The sequence below is a fragment of the Sparus aurata genome, chromosome 18 (assembly GCF_900880675.1).
Source record: "Sparus aurata chromosome 18, fSpaAur1.1, whole genome shotgun sequence".
In the NCBI taxonomy this organism is placed as follows: domain Eukaryota; kingdom Metazoa; phylum Chordata; class Actinopteri; order Spariformes; family Sparidae; genus Sparus; species Sparus aurata.
This window is the reverse complement of record NC_044204.1, coordinates 32,138,490-32,160,978: the sequence shown is the minus strand read 5'-3', so window position 1 is coordinate 32,160,978 and position 22,489 is coordinate 32,138,490. Positions and strand designations below refer to the sequence as shown.

General features: G+C 42.2%; 1 protein-coding gene across 1 annotated transcript in view; it reads left to right on the top strand.

Annotated features, from left to right (window-relative positions):
• Positions 1–22,489, top strand: part of gfra4b (GDNF family receptor alpha 4b) — a 51,814-nt gene that overhangs the window by 16,790 nt on the left and 12,535 nt on the right. The window lies entirely within an intron of this gene.

Below are 22,489 nucleotides of genomic sequence, written 5' to 3'. Positions count from 1 at the left end.
TGTGTCTCAGCCCAGAATGGTTAGTATTTGGTGCAGATTTAGATAATTCTCTTGATCAGGCATATTTATGTGGCTGGCACTTAAGTGAGTGAGTATGAAAGGGGACTGTCAGACCTTGGAAGAGGTATGCACTCTAGTTTGGGAGGTAACTGGCAGCCAAAAACAACCATTAGTTGCACCTCCGTCCACATACTGTAGTTTGATGTAGAGTGTCGGTATAATCCTGGCACTCTGCTCCCCTCGGTTATCTGCATGTTGCTGTGGAAACATCAACCCTTAAGAAAACCACATATGCTGAAATAAACTATGTTTGAAAGGATAACTGTTTTTCCACTCTATCCTAGTAGTGGCAAATCTACGATATTACAAAAGTGAGGTCGGTCGGTGGAAGGATGGTCCAGGAACAACACTAACATGGCGATAACAGATCGTGCGTGCAAGACTACAGTCCACATAATGCTAAAGAATTCATACCCACACACATACAGTATGCAGTATGCTAACTGTGATGTCCAACCGTGTGCCATGTGCATCATTATAGCTGTAACTGAGCTGCAGCAAAGATTCAGTCGATGGAGATGGACAGATTTTCTCATCGAGTTTGAGAAGGTGCCGTTTTATTCTTGACACTGGAAGATAATGAAAGTCTCTTTGCATTGACTACAGACCTGAATATACAGTATGTTATTTGCAACGAGCTGATGCATCTGATCAGTTAAAGGTACAGAGCGTTTACGAGCGCGTGCTGGAAATTCGGTTCAGTTCAACGAAGCGGCATGCTGAAATAATGAGTCGACTGATGTTCTCCTGCATAACCTTGCGCTGTGGAGATGATAGCGGCTGGGCCGAGTGCTGCTCCACTCCTCCAGCGTGTGCGAAGAAAAGAGGAAACACGCCATTACCAAGGCAGCAGACAGGAACCGGCTGGAGGGCACCTGTCGGTGTGAGCTGCAGTGGATTTACAACATCTGCTCCATGCAGGAGAGCATGCCACCTCCGCTCACCAGAACCTGATTAATGATTTCAGACACGGGGAGCGACGCAGCCAACAAACTGCAAACTGTGTGCACAGAAGATCCCCGTCTCGCTTTGAGCTCGGTGATTCTTGTGCAGTGTCTCTGGAAGTTATTGAATCTTTCCTCGGTGTCGGGGGTTGTTTGGTTATGTTAACATTTGGTGGAACCTTTTAAATCAACATTACTGATTCTGTATTTTGAGGGAAATGCGCAGTGAGCGTGTTCTACGCCCACAGCTTTCTTGGAAACAGCAGTTCTGCACACGTCTCATTAATGGCCAGTGTGTGACGAGACGCTGGCCTCGTTTGTAGAGCCCTTTGACTCTGTCGCCACCCTGTAGATCCAAATCCCTCCCCGCTCCATGCCTTGTTAGGCCCTAATTAATTGGATCAAGTGAATGCCACTAAGCGTTTGACAGCTCTCTGTGAGTGATAACTGTGAAACCAGAGCCACATTCCCATGGATATGCCCCTGGAGAAGAATCGCTCCATATTAGGGTCCATTGACTCTCTGCCACACACGTCCCGGAGGATTCAACACTGCTGCTGTGATAAGAAGCAGCAAAACCGCAGTGGGCTCAGAATTTATTTTCTGTGGTGCCGTGTAAAGATAAATATATCTCCACAGTGGTTGGCGTGATATAACAACATGTACAGTATATGTTACAAAACACACGACACTTTAATCTTTAATATTTCATGAAATCGAAGCCCATTTAATAATGTATATATGATTATGTGTATATATGCATTTTTTTTTGCATGTTTTATTCATACAGAATTTACATTTTTCATGGCAGTCAGACATTTCTGCACTGAGTAAAGATTGTTTTCACACTTGCACGAGGGATTTACGGGGAAACGATGCTTTGTAATCCAGCGTAATTTAATCTCTTTGGTATAAACCTCAGTGTTCACTCTCTTTACTCTGTATTCTGTATTAGAGCTGTGTTAAATTACTGCCAATGCAAATGGAACATCCCACTATTGCTGCTGCTGCTGCTACACAGACGAAACACAGGATGTTTTATTGTGGAAAAAAGTCACAGGAAAGAAAGAAAGACTTGCTTTCAATTTTGCCCGGTGGCAAAAAATCCTCCTGTGCCTCCCAAAGAAAATAATTTTCTCCATATTGAAAGTAAAACTTGTAAAGCTGTTGACAGGACACGTCGAACTGGAGCAAATGTGATTGGACTGAACAGGCGCCGTCTTTGGGTGCAGTATCCAGATTACAGTACATCAGGGATTTGCGTCGAAGTCGCTGCTATTTTGGAGTAAAGGAACAAGAAGTAACAGCCACATCTCTGTGGATTTATTACCTCCACCATGGAAGTTTTCACCCGTGTCAGTTTGTTTGCTTGTTGGTTGGTTGTTTTGTGAGCACGATAACACAAGACTTGGATGGAGGATGTGTCTCGGCCATGAATAGACCCCATAAACCTTCTCACTTTCTTTAATATTGCAAAATAGGGTATTTTTTTGACAGTTGCGTTTGTTTCTGAGGGAATGATAAACGGATCCTGATAAAAAACCATTACGTGTATTTAGCTGTCCAAATAAAAATCCAGATCTAGCGGATTTTTTTAATTTTTTTAATTCGATAATGTTGGATTAAAGGAGACTGTTGGACCATGTCAGGGGTATACGCTCTACTGAATCCCATTCTAGTTTTATTATTATGTTTTATGGCTGCACACATTGTTTTTTTTAGCATTAAGGGGAACTTCATAGACGGGTTTAGTTCTCGGGGGTTCATCACTTAAGAAGACACCTGTTCGATCAGTTGTTAATACAAAAATATTGATGAGAACAAACAATCGGGATATTATAGTGGATGTTCACACTGTTTGATGGCTGAATAAGTCGAGTGTGGAATAATAAGACCCGCCGCTCACTAGTTTAGACAGATTTGATGCTATGAAGGCTCTCAGGCTGTGATCTCATGCGTTTCTTCGGCAAAATGACCCGCTCATTAATGGTGAAAAGATTTCCAGTAGAAAGGAGAAGCAGAGACGTCTGCACTCTCAGTTTTTTGGCAGCATTGTTATTGCTTTTGGGATGTTGATCCATTGCCCCGCGGTTCTCATGGTCTGCATCGTAATGAGACTCGAGCTTGATATCTCTTACAGGATCACACTTTCCTGCAAGAACGGAAGGGCGCTTTTGAGCCAGGTCGAGGGAGGAAGAGGAGGAGGAAGAACAAGCTGCTGGCTGAGATTACCTGCCTCAGTACTTTTAAACATGCCCTTCGAACCTGGGTGGAACACCTGTCTGGGGTTACAGAAACAACATATGGTTATGTTGTGCAAAACAAAAGGTCATGTAAAAGCTGATGTTGCTCTCTTCAAGTCATTACAAGGCCACGAGGAAAAGAAAGAAACAAAGGTCATTTCAGGATTAATATCCCGTCCTAAGAATCTCCTCCGCAGAATGCTGGTGGAAAGGTTATGCAGAGGGACAAGACGGAGGATTACGCTGAACTTCATGGACTAATCACAATCAGAAGCTTATCCACGGCGCGTCTGCAAGTCTCTTGATGAAACCAATTTGGACACATTCTTTTATGGTATTTCGTGTAACGAAATTATAACAGAGCAACCTTTTCGGGAAATGGCACCGCTGAAGTCAGCTTGACATTTTCAAGTGTGAATATTGTAAATTCTGAAAAATTCTTAGCCATTCAATTCTCAGGTTATGCTTCTTATATGGTTTATTTCTCCAGTGAAGGTTAACTTCATGACCATTTTCAGTTTTATCTTGACCCGGCATTAAAGGGATGAATCACCCCCTCCCGAAAAAAACATCTTACCTGTCGTTAATTATCCATCTCGATTGTTTTGATGTGAGTTGCGAAGCTTTGTAGAACTGTCTGCATTTTACCTCGATTAAAATGGAATTTGCAACACACAGAGCGCCCCAAAAAATTACTTTGAAATCATCAACGGCAACGTCTCTTTCCAGAAATCATGATGCGGTTACTCAAGATAACCTTGTTCTGCGCAGTTTTCATGAAAGAACTATTTCCTTTCTACCGAATTACACCCATTAACCATATCATCACGCAGAAGGAAGCATGCTTCTGCTAATGGCATCCTCCACTGCTGAGCTGACATTAGCAGGCTTAGTTAGCTAGCTTCTTGTTCAAGAGCGGTGCGGCTCTATTACGGGAAATCTAGATACAGCGTTGGATGCTGAGCCCCATTCATTCCAATAAAAGTTCGACTTCCTGGGTATAAAATGACCTGGAGCTTTCACACGGCCTTTAGAGCGAGTACATTTCTGAAAGCCGAGCTGGCTTGAATGAGAATACATTCATTTGATGGTGCTGCACTCCTGCACATCCATCAGTCTATTATCTGAAAGCACTTATCCTTTTCAGGATCACGGTGAACAACCGCTCACACCTAGAGACAGTTTGGACTGTGGGAGGACGCCGGAGTAGCCGGTTAGTTCCTATCCGTAACTGTCCCTTTAAAGTCTAACATTCCTTGAGCCTTGACCAACAGTGAGGTTTTATCTAAAATCATTTTCTTATAAGTCAAGCAGGTAAATAATGCCCATATATATTCTCTTTTAAACAGATTAACACGGCAGGAAACCTTGAACAGGCTGTTGTGTGACAGTACATTCAGTATGAGCCAGCCTTGAAAGTCTTTGCATTCAGGGACAAAAGAAAGTGCGAAAAACATTCTATGTGATGATCATACAAATGATAATATAGCACACTGTTAAATAAAACCAGGTATCCTGATGTTGGTGAATAGTTCTTCTAAGTATAATCTCAACTGAAATATATCAGAATGGAAAATAAGAGGTAAATATCCCTCTTAATTTAACGTTCTTACTTTCTGACTACACGTCTTCTTTTGTCTTTTTCTACTTTATCGTTCCTCACAGTCATTAAAAACATTTCCATGTAGGTGACGCACATGCGTCGACTTAATGTGCGTCAGACCCGCTCATGTAAGACAGCGACAGCTGCCACGCGTTAATCTCTGGTTGTCACAGTTGGCAGAGACTCCAGTCTGCCATGTAGTTCCATACACTTCACTGCTGAACCATAAATTAAACTGAAACACATTTAATAATTATCAAAGAAATGTGAAGTGTCTGTTTCACCTCATTTTCTTTCACATGAACGCTCCCCTGTCTCTCTCTCGCCTACACTTGCATGCTTCCTATTTGTCGCTGTCTCTTTTGTCCAGCAGTTGGTTCTGTGACATTTAATTGCTGATGTTGCTCATTTCCTTCACTGGGAGCCAGTTCACGGATGTAACATCGAGTTGAGTGTCTTCAATCACAGAAACACAGGAGTTGGATAATGTAAAAGCTTATTTGATGGTCTGCAGTTATTTCACGCTTGCTTTTTGTCTGTTTGGCATTGAAGTTGGCTTAAGATACGAGCCGTGGCTGCTGTTATTATGAAGGAGCGTCGGGCATTAGAGTAAATTCTAAATGCTTGCAGCTGGAAATAAAACACAGCACAGAGGTTGCTCAGTTTTTTTCAAAATTGACCCAGAATATAAAACTGAATTAATTTATGTTGCTTTATTGTTTCCTTTTGTCAGCTTGTTAGCTTGTTGCCCTCCATTAGTGTTGCACAAACTGTAACAGAAATTCAAGGTCTGATTGGATGTTTGTTACTGAAAAATGCGCACTGGGAGTTTTCTTTATACACTAATATTACATTTGTATGCACACAGTTAAAAGAAGCCAAAACAAAGAGATGGATGGAGATCTTGAGGCTTGTCTATGAAAATGAGTCTGTCAAACAGTCCAAAGACTCAGCAACTCTTTTGAGAAGTTGCTTTCAGGGCGTTGAGGCTAAAGCAGCAAAGGCCCGATCATCTTGTTTGGTTTTGCAGTTAGAGCGAAGATGGATTTGAGGCCCGGATTGGTTGAGAAGTGGAATTGAGGACCTAAGAGATCAGAATGTAACTGCGGGCGAGGATATGCAGTGCTTTGACATTTTATCAAAGACATATTCAAACACTGTTGTTTGTGTTTTGTAACTAACGATTCAACCAGGAGAGTCACGCGTCTATCCGAGCCTTGAAGCGCTCCAACTGTGAGTCCTCAACAAGAAAACTGACGGGGTTTCTGCTTCTGGAACTGGAGGATGCCAGAAATAACTCCTCCGTCTTCGCACCTCTGTTCAGATGGACTGTTGATGACTGTGTCAGCAGTATATATGAAAGCAGTCGGCGGTGATGCGGATGTATGTGTTACATGATTCCTACGTTTAAATCTCTCCGGTAATGCGTCAAGTGAAAATAATTCCCCCTCTGCACAATTTGAATTGTATATTAACACGTGACGTAAGCAGTTCTTGAGAAAGACAGTTGGTTATTGAGTCTCGTTCCCTCGTAGTTGAACACTGATGCTTCGGGTTGGTAAAGCGCAGCATCGGCGGTCTGCTCGAGTTGTTTTCAAGGCTAATAAACACATTTTATGAAAAACCCTGAATTCGTATGAAAGCCCTGCCCGGTTCCACCACTGAGAGGAGGATTCTGTTCAATGTCAGCCTTATTACATAGTTCTTGCGATCAATGTTACCTAGTCAATTATTTCATCCAGAGGTGTTATTTGTTGGGATAGGAATTATAACACATGAGCGACTGCTGTAAAGCCCTGCGTGAAAGGTAAAGTGTGCTGAAAAATGTTTTTCAAGCGTGGTATTGGTATAATGTTGCAGGCTTTGTTTGACCTGCAGTGAAGTGGGGAGGATTTTCATTACAGTCCACTATTATGACGGCAGAAAAATATTGGGAAATAAAGGCCCCAGATGAAAGCAGCTGGAATAAAGCTTGTATTAAAGCACTTGACATGTACTTGTCACGTTTTGGGCTCGTGCAGAGCTCGTCATATTAATATTGTCATTCTAGAAAAACAAGGCTCGTTAGTCTGTCTCTGAACATTTTTAAATTCTTTACCACAACATTTACAGTAACACAGCAAAGTGTTGAATAAAGCCACTTATTCAGTTACGCTTTAGCTTCAGTTGTGTTTTCCCACCACAAGCTATAATCCAGGCGGTCTGTTTGACAGAGTAACTATGAATATCAGGGCTGAAATTAATTAGGACATTGTTATGGTTTATTGCCAGTGGAAGTTAAAAGGAAGTGGCTGGAAAAAAAAGAAAATTGTGATTATTTCATTCACAGTGTTGCTTTTGTTCTCCAAACTGTGACAGGCATGTTTAATGGGTTTTTGTCTGTAATGGCTGTTTCTGCCAGGCCGTTTTAGAACAAACAGTGAATACAAGAGAAAACTGTAGAAGATAGTATGTTCACCAGAAGATCTGAAGAGATATAAACATATATTATTTTTTATAATTTACATTTGTGATCTAAAATGCTTTAATAACAGATGCATATTCAAAGGAACTAAAAATCAAAAACACTTATGGAGGCGTATTTAAACAATCTATGGTGCATGGTCTTAAGTCTATGGCCTAAGTGCATTAAAGGTATGTCTAACTTCCTCTTGCTTGTCAAAAGATGCGCATTCGGGCACAAAGCGTCTCCCAACACACCGGCAGGACCAGTCAGGATGTAAGGAAAAAATGTGTTATTCTACAGTGACATTGTTTGGAGTGAAGCAGCCGTCCCCCTAATAAATCCCGAGCTCCATCAGAGCTGCCTAACATCATTTGAGAAGCCAAAGGTTTAATTCATGTTTCTCTGACGAGTTTCCTCTGTCCTCTCAAGTCTATTATTATATAACTACAGCTTTTAGTCTTTACTGGAGTCCCATCACTGTGCTACAGATTCTCTCTTAGCATTGAAGCACATTGTGAACTCGCCTATGTAGGCATATCCTACTATCTGAAAAATACTGCGCCTTTAACTTCTTACCAGGCTTTTGTAGGTCTGTGGCGCCTGACCACACTTCATTTAAGACCGGCACACCGCAAGTACACCTGCTACTCACACAACGTGAAAATGACACTTTTCACCATCCATAAGTTAAGGCTCATATTGTGCAATTAAAGTGGCCTTTTTTGAAGATATGGCCCGAATTTTATTAATTGAACAAACATTATCAACAGAATGTGAAGAAACAACTTAATGAGTCGACAGCCAATTTATGCTGTCCCCTATAACTTTTGGAGCTACCCTCGAACTCTGGCCATATTTTTACAAACAACACCCTTAAAATAGTGTGAATAATAACATAATTATCAGCTAGATTAGCAGTAGACTCATAGCTTCTCTAACACCGTGTGAGGCTACACGCTGTGTTTTCAATCACCCCTCTGACATGCTAATGAGGAGAGGAGAATGACTCGCTGTCATCCTCTCCTGTGTGTATTCCTCGCATGTATGTAAGACTTCACAGCACAACACTTCAGCGCCTGACTGTAAATTTCGTTTTCTCGCTAACAGTGTTGTTAGCATGACCGACAGCTGTGAAGATGACAAATAGGTGCCCAGGTTCTCGATCCTTGAGGAATGACTTTCACACATCCTTTGCAATCATAGTCACAACAACCCACTGAAGCACCAGTTATAGATGAGTTTACAGGAAATTGCTTGTTTAGCAGTAGCCGAGTGTCAGATTCTTGACTTTATTCTACAGCCTGTGTTGACCAGGGATGTGCGATCCTTTTGATCTGCAGGCCATGCCTTTGGGAGTCTCTGATCCCTCGGTGACCTTTAATTGGAGGCTTTTAAAAACAGTGAATCACAAATGAAGCTGTGCAACTGAGCTACTGCAGATCACTGTTGGAGTCCCGAGGGTTCTGCCTGATTGACAGAGTCCTCTGCTCAGGGGTCTAACTCAACAGGATAACATCTGGTCACGCTGACCCACATTTCACTTTTTGTCGTCTTAATGTTGGCTGGAAGTGAATGATAATTTCCCTGCACTGATATGCTTTCATAAAGTGCTCTCAGACACCAATTACTGATCAAGGGAAGGCAAACAGAGACACAAAATCAAACTGAGATCTAACGCAGGGCTGCTTTCTAAAGGCCATGCAGCACATTCGACTAATTTACTGCTAAAAACAGCCTATGCAGTTGTTGTGCACATCACCAGTGTGGTGTGCATATGGGCCCATAAAATTGAAAAACCACAGAAAAAGCCCGGAGATTTATAACCCTCAAATAACAACACACTATGCAAAATTGCCATGTCGCAACTCCTTATCGCAATGGTAGGCAATCAGCCGAAAAAACCCGAGCTCAAGATTCATGTGTGAGCTCATCTCATTGCGGCTGCGTCTGCTTTATTACAACACAACAGACGGGTCTCAAGGACCGGGGCCATGCTGTGCGTCTGAGCAACACAGAGGGCTCCGCTGTTAAAGAGTCTCATCAGTAAAAGTGCCCATCAATCATCGTATCGGAATGTGTGGCCCCTCCCCCCTCCTGTAATGACTCCTGAGTGACAGCCACAGCTGGCAGGTATTATGGCCTTGCCACAACATCGGACCCGACAGAAGGTTAACACTTAATCACTTTGTTCAAGCAGCGCTGCTACTGTTCCGTAAACATTTCCTTCTTATTTGTGGGAGTGCTGGGCAAAGGCCAGCAATCACGTTACGGTTCCTCCGTGTAGCTGTTTCCTGTTTGGCAACTAATTAGTCCTACACACTCAGTGCTACAAACATCATTAAAACATTAGCTCACATGAAGAAAAAAATAGATGTTAAAGTGTTTTAATCACACGTTTCTCTCTTTATCTCCCCTTTGTGCCAGAATCAGGCACAACAGTGGCATAAAAGATTTCATTTTGATGACGGTTCCTACACACAGTCATATGCTAATTCTTCACCCAATAAAAGCTCTCTTAATTTATATGATGCTGACATGGCTGTATAAAAAGAAGGAAGGGATTCAGGGGACCAGGCCTCATGGATGACTGTGAAAACTAATCTTTAAAACATATACAAAAACACACTTTTATAACATAATTTGGGTGAAACTGGGTGATATTGTGTTGATATCTGGACAGGTAGCTTCACTTCTCAACAATAAGAGGAAATGATTCAACTTGGTTCCAACTTACTCAGCTTTGAAACTGAACTGTTTGACATACTTTGCGCAGGAGACTTTATAACATTTGGGGGACTTTCACCCTTCAGATTATTAATCTGTGTTGTGATATATTTATTAGTTTTGGAGCAGTTCAAACCAAAAGTGACTGATTTTAAAGAAGAGCTGCACAGATGGTCAATCGATTCATCAAACAAATATCGGCCTTTTATTTTGAAGTGGTTCATGTCAGCGATTTTGTGGTTCCAGCTTCTTAAATGTGAGGACTGGCTGCTTTTTCTTTGTCATTTATGATCGTAAATTAAAATCTTTGTTTTGTGCTGTTGGTTGGACAGAAGGTGTTATTGAAGATGTCACTTTGGACTCTTTGAGAAATTGTGGTGAGCCTTCCTTCCTCCGAGCAGTCTTTGTCCTGGTTTACAAAGAAGTTCCTGACATTTCCTGTTCTGATAATTATAGTTTGTTGATTTTAAGGAAAAACACTATTTTACAAAGTTATCCAGCTCAAGTGTGTGGTGTTTGGTTTTGATTGATTGCTATTTATGTATTGCCACCGTATTAGCTCTGCAAAGGAGGTTATGTGTTCACCTGTGTCCATGTGTTGGTTGGTCGGTTCGTCAGCAGAGTTACATGAAATCTAAAACTTGGATGAAAGATGGGTCTTGGTTTAGGCAGTGGATATTTCTGAATTGCTTGCCAGACAAAGGCGTCTCAAAATCAACCAGGACTGAAATCTGAACTTGCGTTAAAATCTAAAATTGTATCCAGAGAATCACAGTTGCACAGACACAAGTATGTCATTTGATTTAGAGATACAGAGACGTCTGTTAGAGCAATAAAAACCTGTATTCCTATAAGTGACGTCTCATGTCTCCAAGATAGCATCGGACCCCGAATAGGAACCATTTAGTTCTCTGATAACCATCTCCCCTCCTCCGCCTACACCACCACCCTTGTCTTTAATCGATACTTTCCCTCAGAGGGGCTTCGGCCCGGAAAGGCGATGATGCTCCAGCTTTTCTGAGGCCGAGAGTAAACTCACCCTATTTTCTCATCTCCAAACACAGTGACACAAACACTGCTGGAGGACACTGATATTAAAGGAAAGGTTCACCCAGCAATGAAAATTCAGTTGCCATCTACCCGATTTCATGCCAGTGGAAATTTGGGTTAAGTTCCGTGGCCCTGGACACAAGCTCCACTGTGTGTTCAGTGTGTAAATCATGTCTTAGATTACGCCACACGAATAGAAGCGTTTACCTTTTTCAGTTTTGGGAAGAATGCTGCGATTCCGTTTTGCTGTTTTGCTGCAGAAATATTCTGCGATCTACGAAACTTTCCATCAGCATCAGGGCGAGTAGACAATGAATTAATTTTCATTTTTGTGTGAACTAATCCTTTAACTCAGTCAGTCCCAACATGACCTTGCACTCAACTCCTAAAAAACCAACAGTACTCCATGTGTTGACTTCTCCACTGTAATGAATGTATGATAAACTCTGTGCCACATTTCTCTCAGTCGCCTCCATTTAATTATGCTGCATGTGCTCACGATTCTCCCCCGAGGCGCTCGCACTGACAAATATGCTTGTTATTAATCACACTCGATTGCTAAAGGCAGGAGCATGATGCCATGTTCTCACCGTGTAGCAACAAAGCCGTGTTTACTTTGCATTTTACTCTTTCCCTGTGTTTTATTTTTCCATTTTGGAATTTCACATTTCAACCGTGCAGTTAGAAAAAAAAAGAAAAAATAGAAAAAGCAAACACACAAATTGATCCCGTAATGCAAGAGCTGCCATGTGAGCGAAAGGAACTGTAAACAAAAGATTACATCTGAACGCAGCGAAGATGGTGGTTGTTATTCATGACTCGAGTCAGTGATTCGAGTGAGCACCGGTGTCAGTTTGATGCGAGGGCTGGATGCTGTAAGACTGACTAGCACAGCTGCAGAGGTCCTGTAGCGTTAAAGTTTGTTTGGCTCCACAAAGTACGAGCTGACTGGTAACAGCTTGAGTCTGGGATTGTGTGCGACCGTGTGTGTGTGTGTGTGTGTGTTCACGTTACACTATCCTTTTGAGAAGTTTTAGTTCCCTGAATGAGAAACACATGTGTTACAGGGTGTTTAAGGGGTTTAGGATTTAAAAGGTGCTTTTAAAAAGTGATTTTATGACATCGATCAACCTCTATCAGCGACGGCTTCGACGCGACTCGGGCGCCATATCACCACCAAGATGGAGTGTTCTCATTGCCAAATTTGCAATCGGTGCATCTCCAGTTTCCTGATTGATTTGCGTTAGAAAGTAAGAAAGTCATAAGTGTCTGTGTGGACACTCTAGATTAAAGGGACAGTGTGTAATATATCAAGTATTTAGCGCCATCTAGCTGTGAGGCTCTACATTGCAACACTCCTTTGCTCACCCCTCCCGACTCTTTCCCAACAGCGTTGAGTATTTCTACTGATTCAAGTAATGAGGTAAAGATGTGGTTAGTTAGATGTTAGTTAGGGACGAGCGCTTTCGCTGAGCTCCCTCTCAGTTCCGCAGTCAAGCTAGCTCTGAGCGTAAATGCGTTTAGCCTTAGTATCACGTAGTGCTTTGTGTCCCTCTCGGCAGTCCATAGTTTTTTTATAACCGGAAAGACATGGCGGCCTCCATAGAGCTTGCCCGTGCTATGTATATTCAGATTCTTCGCTCAGGAGGAGAAATCAGATTGTTGGCAGAGGTAATTGTACACCAATGAGGACTTACTTATGAATGAAGACGTTGATTTGAGTTAATAAATTACTTAAATCGTTACACACTGTCCCCTTTAACAAAAATCAGACTTTAAAGCTCCTGTTTGTAAGACGAAACTCCAGATGCTTTTAGATTGTAGGTTGGCTCGGCAAACAACCGAACCATCTTACCAACGGGAGATTTAAAGCGACACATGCAGCGTGACACATAACAACACTGTCAAATCCAGAGGGATGTTTCAGAGCAGCTCGATGTTGACACAGAGCAACAGTCCGTGGACAGAAGCTGAAATAAACCGTCTGTTGACAGTTTGTGGGGAGGCTCTCTCCACGGGCGAAGCAGGAAAGCTCAAGGCTGCGTCACCAGCGAACCTACCGAGGCCCACATCGTTACCAAAGCAACACATGCAGATAGGCTGGTGACGTCTGGGGACACAAAAACCAGTCTGATCGTTTCCTAGAGTGCACGATCCGTTTTAAATTTAAACAGATCTGTCTGTAGTCTGAACAAAGCCTTAGTGTCTGTACTAAATAACAATCCATTCAACAGTCGTCACCCAGAACACACGCTCAGAAATGTTGATGACAGTTTGCAAAATCATTAGGACTCAACAGCTGGGCGATATTAATGTGTGTACAACGTTTCACAGCAGTCCATTTAATAAGTTGTTGATAGATTTCAGCTTGGATCAAAGTTGTGAACAGACAGAAAAACTGCCAGAAATGAAAAAAAAAAAGAAAAAGAGAACAGACAGAATCTAATAAGCAACTTTGTTGTTGTCGACTGACTCACCTCTAATAATTACTGCCAAAGGCTTATTTATAAACTTAAAATTGCTTTTTGTTATTGAACGTTATTTAGTTAGATATTGGTTTCTTTTTTTATTATAACATCATTCGATTTCCTGGTATGTGTGAAGCACTTTGTTAACCCGTTTAAACACGAGCGCTATAAACTAAATCACCACCAAATCATCATCAGCGCCCGTTTGGCGTTTGAGCGATGATCACCGTCTGATGATTAACAGGTGCATGTGTGATTACTTCATGATATTATGTGTGCAGTAAATACTCACAGCTGCATGCAATCATCAGACGATCACCGCTCGGGGCGCTGCTGGATCCCTGTCGCTCCTTTCACTGAATAATCTGATGGATCATTCGGACGCATTGTGACAGTTTCACAATGGTCGATGGACATGAACACACAATTTCGTTCATCTGATACAAAGAATGCGCGGAGTGTTAGACGTAGTGCAGTTCAATGTATCTGGCTCGTCACTGTTCGTTGATAATGACCTAAAAAACAAAGACGTTAACAGTGGTCTGAACACTGAAATTGAACATAACCTGAAAAGAGGCTCCCTGTAAATCCTCACCAGTGAAACAGCCGACGTGTGTGTTCTCCACCGTTCCTCCTCAGGTGGTTTCTAAAAGCTTCCCGAACCACCTGAGGCTTATATCACTGGCACGCCGAAACAGTCGTAAAGCCCCGGGCCAAGTGCCAAAATTGAAACCGGCACGACGGCGCCCACATGCTGACACATAGACACACATTCGAGCCAGCTACAAGCCCGTTTTGTTCCCGTTGATCCATGAGAAAGACTGCGGGACGTTGACTCACTCAGCTGGTTATGCATAATTAGGGAAAACGCTAACAGGTAGCAGGTCGGAACAAGAATAATGAACACTGAAAGACATGCATACAAAGTCGTCACATGTGAGGCAGTTCTCTTGGGGTTTAGTTGAATAGCTAAATGATGCTAACTATATCTGGACAAAGGCCTTCCTAGTTAAATGAGCATAAATCCACGCTAAAGGCTTAATTTTGCTCAATAGCAGCTACGTACTCAGATATGGGCAGAGCCTTCATTTAGTCCGTATTTCAACACATACAGAGCGGTACCACCTGTTGTCAGCCACACAGCTACTTTGGTACGTATGGGAACAGAGCAAAATTGTACCAGACACCCTATTCTGGCCCACATACCGCATGGAATGAAGGCACTTGGGCGGTCTGCTCCTGTTTGCCAGATCAATATCCAAATCTGGGCCGGATCCAGTCAGATGAACGTACCTGGTGCGGGCTCAGATCTGGGCCGCAACAAGTGTGCTACCTGTGAATGAGCCTTAAGCCTGTAAAATCCTGGGTTGGATCGGATTGAGCATGTTGGATCTGCGGCGGAGAGAAATCACCGTTACTTTCTGTTCAGCTTAGTGAATCCGTGCATAAGAGGAGAAACGGAAGAAGAAAAGAAAAGACTGTCGCCACCACGCAGGCTCACAGCGCACGAGCTGGTTGGCAGTCGGTGTCGTTTTTTTGGGGTGTTAAAGTGCAACTTCATGGCTTTGATGTCAGTTCAGTGTGTCTGAGCCAGAACACCCAAATAATCCGAAAACAGCCGAAATCGTTTCTACTTGTTAATCTTTCGGATGGAATACATCAACGGTCTTAATGTTTCCATTCAGATCATTTCCATTTTTTATTTCAGTGCAGAGACGAGGACTGAAACTTACAATTATATCCTTTAGAGTTTAATCTTCTGATTATTGTCTTTAAAAAAGAAAGTTAAGTTAAACATTTTTCAGAGCTCAAGTAGACGAAAAGAATAACAATGTTTTTCAAATCTGGAACCAACTAATGTGGGATATATTCTATTCAAAATGACTTAATCAATCAAGTATAATTGTCATAAATGCTGCATACGAATGTTTAAACTATTTTTCAGCTCTACCTGAGACATCACTTTTAAACGATTGCTAAGTCGTCTGACAAAATCTAGCATGAATACAGATCGACGAGACTTTTATCGTGTTATTGGCCATGTCTAACTTTAAAATTAGCGAATCCAAAGATTGTTAGAGGTGACAGATAGACAAACAACAGATGTATGTAATTTCCAAAAGCTATGTTTTACTTGTCCGCGACAAAATGTGGGTCAGATCTGAGTAATCAGGAATAAAAAATGTCATCTTGGTGCGGACAGAATGCCAAAACAGATCGTTGACTCGGTGTTATTGGGGTCTGAGAAGTTTACCAACATAACAATTGTGTTTTGTTACTGCAGGAGATATCCATAAATGCATTAGGCTTAGTCATTCATGCGAGGTTGCTTCTTCAGCGCTCGCTAATTTGCTTGATCACCAAACAGAAGGCTTCTAACATTTATATGAAAAAGGAGGAGATGCGGTTCGTTACTGTAACTAAGAAATGAAATTATGAAAAGCTTCTTCTTTTGATGTGCAGAACAGTTTCCAACAGACGGAGTCGGAGAATTTAAATTTTTATTAATTTCCTCAGATGTGAGTGAAATGAAGGCCGTGATTATTTAGGAGAAAGACTGAAGGAGTGAAGTTGTGTGTGTGTGTGTGTGTGTGTGTGTGTGTTTGTGTGCTCCAATTTGTATGTTGGTGTGACGGCCTGTCAAGTTCAGTCTCAATGTCACGCAACAAAGGCTGTTTTATCTTCACTTGGAAATGGTGACACTATGAGTGCACCGACGATTGGTATGTAATGGTCGCAATTAACTTATCAGCGTATCGTCCTTTGCTTGCAGAGGTGGAGAGCGTGACACATCATGATTTTTTTTTTTTTCCTCCCCGGGTGTGAAAGTGCCGGCTGTCTGCGGCGCCGAGGACGGACTCGAGCCAGCCGACCGGGGCATACAAATGATGGGTCTTCTCAAATACAGGGTGGCGAGCCGAGTGCAGATATTGATCCTGACTCAGTGCTCGACGGTTGCCAGTCATGTTTTGTTTAAATGAGATCAGAATGCCTTATAAACAGGCAGACTGGTGCAGTTTGAACTCACAAAAAAATAATAAACCTAGGGGAAACTGAATGTGAATAATAGAAGCTTAAAGATGCCAGCAGGTGCAACATTTACCACTTAATATGTCCAATGAGTTTTGGAATATTTCCAAAAACTGATCCGACTGACCGACTCCGAGCGAGAACAGAACATAAATCAATAATTGTTGATTTGTTAGAGTTCCATAGTTTCAGTGGAAATATCTTGTTGTAGGAAGTTCTTCTTTCCCACTCTGACTTCATACTGTCGTATTCCTGCAGCATCTCACTCCTCGCCAGATTTCAGAATGAAACTTGTATTTCTGGTTACCAAATGTTTTTTTTTTATCACAATGACAACCTCAGCCTGCATGAGGCAAAACCGAGCATGTTTAGTGGACGCACGTTTGTCTGTCAGGAGTTGCCCAACAGGATCACGTTGCAGACAAATATCAGGTCCAGGTTTGAAAGCACCAGAATTCCTCTTTGAGATTTTCACCCGATGAAACCCAGCTGTTGACTGTAAGACTGTCTGCCTCTCTGAGGTATTTGTCATTGTTAGTGGGAGACTCTTCCGTCACAATCCCAAATATGCACGATGATGTTTTTTCACAGTTCTGACACTCGGCACAGCCGATGAAGAAATGATTAAGATATAAGAAACTGCTCTTTCCTACTGTTGCGTAGAACAGGTCACGTCAGAGAAACACAACATTGGAATAACATAATTTTCCTAAATAAATAAATAAAATTCGAATGCATCATTTTGAGAAACATGTCACGGGAATATACTCGAAACAAGCCTCTTGAATCACACCAGAAAGAAGATTCATCTCGTTTGTTCAGGCAGAGCATTTTACTCAGACAAGCTGAGAGTCGATCACGATTATCCGACGATCATCAATCCAGTCGCTGAGGCGGTTTATATAACACAGACTCCGTCACTGAGGGCCCTCGATGCTGCTGCTTCTATGAGTTGTTTACTCCTCGGTGCTTCTGCTCGTCCCTCCGTCACCGGAGACGTCTCCGCTCCAGTTTCTTCCTACCTGCTTTTGATGGCAGTTGCTGCCTTGTGCCTCAGGTCCTGTTCACTGTGTAACAATAAAGAGAACGGTGTTTTCTGACAGAAGACGGCGTCGCATCCGTTCACTGCCGATCACATTCTTTGATAACACCTCTGACTGAAGTGTTTTCACGTCTGATGTTTCTGAGTGAATAATTCCTACGACAGTCCTACAGGCAGCACTGTCCCTCCGTAACAGAGAAGGATCGACTGAGTGGATGATTGTATTTTTTAGAGAAACTAAATAACGTTACGTGTAGCACAAACGAGTAACCTGGCACCATCCTCATGAGAGCGTGACTGCTCCTCTTTCAGGATCTTTGAACACAAATGACACTGTTTTTCTGGGTCTTCCAGCTCTGTTTGTTTGATGTCCAACCGCGAGCGGAGCTGACGCCGCTTTATTTTGAACACAGACGGATATTTTGCCGTCTCATTTTTAGCCAAATTCAATTTTCTCTGCTTTGATGTCTGAAATTGCTAATTTTTGAGCCATAAAAGCAAATAATGTCATCTTGGGCAGAGAATCAGACAGCAGGAGTTCATAACAGAAAAAGAAAAACAGAGGCTGCGTCTTTGCCAACATGATTAAACACACAGGAACAGTTTGAGTTCGCTGAGTAACGTAAATGTTCAGCTTCCAGAACTCGTCACTGATACAAACAACGAGTACAAGGACACGTGAGGCCCGACACCGCTTCCATATTATAAACTTCACTTTTATCTCAAAGGCAGGGGTGCTATACTTAAAGAGCTTAATGTGACCAGCAGGAGATCAATAAAGAATAAGACCGAATTTAATATTCACTTGGATGTTATTAAAGTGTGTCACTCCTAACCCTTTACATTTTAATGACTTTTGATGAATGTCTCTGCCTTCTCAAAAAAATCTCTCTCTTCTCCTTCGGCTCGAGTTAATCTTTCAAAAGAAATACACATAAACTGGAAGATCTGAGGCTTTTGAAGAAGTCCACGCTCATACCGCTCAAACAACTGGAAATGGAGACGTGGCAAAAGCAGAATGGACTTCTGGGAGCCTGGTGGTTCCAGTCGGCTCATGAACAAAGATAATTTTCGAACCTTGAGAGCACAAACACAAAAGGTGATACTCTTTAAGGGCACCGATAGATTACCTTTCCCCCCCCGCCGCCTCACCGCCTCACCGCTTTGTAGGTCTATAGGAGTGAGGGTTACATTCCAGCTGACTTCATTAAGTTTCATTTTCCATTTTATCTCTCCTGAAGTGGACCATTAAGTCGGTGCGCGAGGGTAACTGATCAGCCAATCTGCCCGTGATTTATGTGGCAGGGAAACTGAGGACTCAACTGAGCCTCAGAACACATTGATTACTGACATGGTTAATTGGCTAAACCCACTGGTACACTGAGACAGGCTTATTGGAAATGTCAAATCAAGCGGCTCATTTGCATTCATGATGTATGGCGTCTATTCCAGCTTCTGGCCAGGCAGCACAAACTGACACCCCGAGCAGGAAGGGCCTGGGATCGCTGCCTTGAATTTGCAACTGACCATCTGGCCTTCCAGGACGTTGGCTAGGTTGGACCTTTTTTTTTTTTTTTTCTTCTTCTTTGCCCCTGTAGCATCAACATGCCTGTTTGGATGCACTTAGCGGACATGTGCTGAATAGAGGATGGGAGAGTGAGACTCAATTCACCTGCGGCGTTTCAGCGAAGATCCAGCTCTGAAGGGTCATGTGATTTATAGAACCATGTCGACAAAATGGAAAATAACTTGGTTTATTACTTTTTTTCTTCCGGAGTATCTGTGTGTGTGTGTGTGTGTTTGAGTGTGTTTGTTTTGGAGCTCAAATCATTGGCTGCTGCAATTTTCACTCAGAAATACCTCAGTAGATGAAAGCAGCACGAAACTGAACATATTTGATTTAAGCAGGCGGGTTAAGAGATGAGACATTATGAGTGAAAACAGAAGTGGTGTGAATTTACAGTGCTGGATCCTCTCGGCTTATTGTGGGTGATGTTTAGGAAAGTGTTTTTTAGAATAACCTGAGAACACAAATCTAAATTTCATTCTTCTACGGAGACGACGAAAAAAAACAACAGCAACATGAAGCTCTTAACGTTAAACGACATAAAAACAATGTGCGAACATGCCATGAAACATAAGAGTGGTCAGAGCTACAAAAATAACCTATTTTGTCCAGAAGTCATTCTACTTTTTCAGAGATGATATAATAAAAAAAACCCTGCAGGGAGTGCAATAAAGACTCAAAAGAAGAGTGGCAGCTTCACACCGCAATTAACTCCAGCGAGGGTCTGTGCTTCATGTGGCTCATGAGCCGAGCTCTTTGACAAAAAGCTTCTCCGGTGAAAAGATGACGTTGCTAATTGCGAAATTCATTTTTACACTTTTTGACACGTATATTGGCGATATTGTATATTGAGCTCCCACTGCCACGTTACTGCGCGTACTGTCAAAAGGCTTTCAAGTGGGTAGTGCACACGGCTCTGAAGACAAGTTGACACAGTGTGCAAACTGTGCAATTACAATGTTTCGTGACAAACACAATAAAGCTTATATTGTGAACAAGCAGCTTTAAAAGGTTGTTGGAAACCCCGCAAGATGATGAATGTTACCAGTCAGAGTTGGATCCATTTGTAAAAGGCTCCCATTCAAGTTAGCGGCGGTCTGAAGTTTGTAAAAGTGTGAGTCTCGTGTGCGCACGCTCTATCGGGCTGCACAATGTGGAAGATTCTGGTAATTTACACCCAGGAAGACAACTTTGTTTTTAGTATAGTTATCTTTTAATATCCTCATGATCCCAAATGTGAACCTGTCTCCCCGAAACTACATTTATATAAAACTATTTGTGTTTTCTATTTGTTTTCTGCTAAAATATCAGCTAAAATATAATATCTGAAGTGACTCGACATTATTAAAAAAGATTTAAGACACTGCCGGCATTTTGTTGAGGTCAGGAAAGAGTTTGTGCTCTCAGTTCTTAGATGCATTGGGATTCTTGTCCTGAAAGATTACGTCTCCATGCAGAAAAAATGTTAAGCAAATTCTGAACACTGTGATTGCGTATGACAACACTGTAAGATTGGGCTTTGTGTTCTGTGCAGCGGAACCGATTGGATGGTCAAACGTAACCTTTCCCAAACAAGATCGAGGGACGAAGTGTGTCGATAACCTACTCAGAGTTTTGTCATACGGTGTCGATATCTTGGGTTTCTCCATGCATCTCCCATTGACACTAGAGGTGGGTGCAATTCATAGATGTGGCGATGCATCGCGATGCGTCACGTAACGATTTGGCATCGATTAATTTACGTTGATGCTTTGCCGCAAGACCGGAACAAAAAACACGTAACCGAACCTTAGCGTGTGCGTCGCCCGGACTTTTTAGTGAGTGGGACCACAACAAACGGAGCAGCAACTTTAGTTTCTTTGCAAAATGGCAACAGCTTTAGCAGCCCCCAAAGAGTGGCCGATTCTCTCGCCACTGGAGTTCATTGCAACCGTGTGAAAGCACTTTGGATTTTATGAGAGAGCAAACAAGACGACTGACAAGACCTACGCCATTTGCTGTTTTCAGTGTTTTCCGCCAATAGAGGGGGCTCTCCTGCAAGTGGAGCTTTCCCTGGTCAAAGTTAAGTAGGTCAAAGTGCAAATGTTTACATAGTCATAAAATTAAATATTTTGTGTCTTTGAAAAATACAAGTCAAATGTTAAAAAAACCTTATTTACTTAATGAGTGTAGTTTTAGAGGAACTGAGCTAATTGATAGGCTATTTATTTACAAATGCAGCCACAGATGAAGACAAAATCAATCTTGTATGGAAAAAAAGCATTAAAAATCGCAATAATCGAAGAATCGTGGCACCAATAATTGAATCGAATCGACAATCGTTATAATCGTAGAATTGAAGAATCGAAGCTCCCATAATCGAATCGTGAGGTACCCTTGTTGGAACACCCCTAATTGACACCACAGTTAAGCACCAAAACAAGACTCAGTGACGTAATGCTCTCTTTCCTTTTAGGCTAATTGACTTTCCGTACTTTAGTTGCCTAGTCCTCTACAAACAGGGCTCAGAATGTAAACCCTATTCTCCATGTCCAGGACCAGAGCTTTATCCATCCCCACGTCCAGCCGACCACCTCGCCGTGACTCCGGTGCAGTTAAATGTGAGCTTTGTTCACCAAAACAAACGGCGAGCAAAACTCCATGCAGCGATAATGGGCTGACTCAAACTCAACACACACAGCAGCGTATAATAAGCACAGCAGTTAATTACGTTTTAATTCCATCCACATACGCCTCCAAGTGTCAGCTCGAAACATGTAAGGAACATATAATGAACTCACGCTGCATTATCATGTCTTCCCTCATTATCCGAACGCTAACGTTACCGCTAATTATTACGCCAGAATACATGTGCCTTTGAATAAATTTAAATTGTTCTGTCCGTTCATGTTTATCCTAAGAACATATCCTGTCATTGGACCTGAGCCATGCAAAAGGAAACCAATTACTACCATCCCCATCTGTTCGTGGAGACAGAGTTCATTAAACGGTCATGGTTCTGTTGTGTGACGAGCAGCGGATGAATGTCTACAGTTCTCCCACTTGTTCATGTTCTCTTTATCTCTACATGACACACATCTTTTATCCGCGTTCTCTGCTGAATATACTTGACTCGTGTACTAGAAGGAAACTGAATAGCTCAGTGGAGATTTTTTTTTTTCTCGTTGTCTGAAGTTCGGATCAAAGAGGTCGACAGGCGGATCGACGCTGCCATCGTTAGAGCAGGGCTGCTATCAAGGCTACAAAAACTACCGTGAATCATTCGAGATCGTCCGTCGCCTCGACAGTAACGGACTGAAAACCCTTCATCTC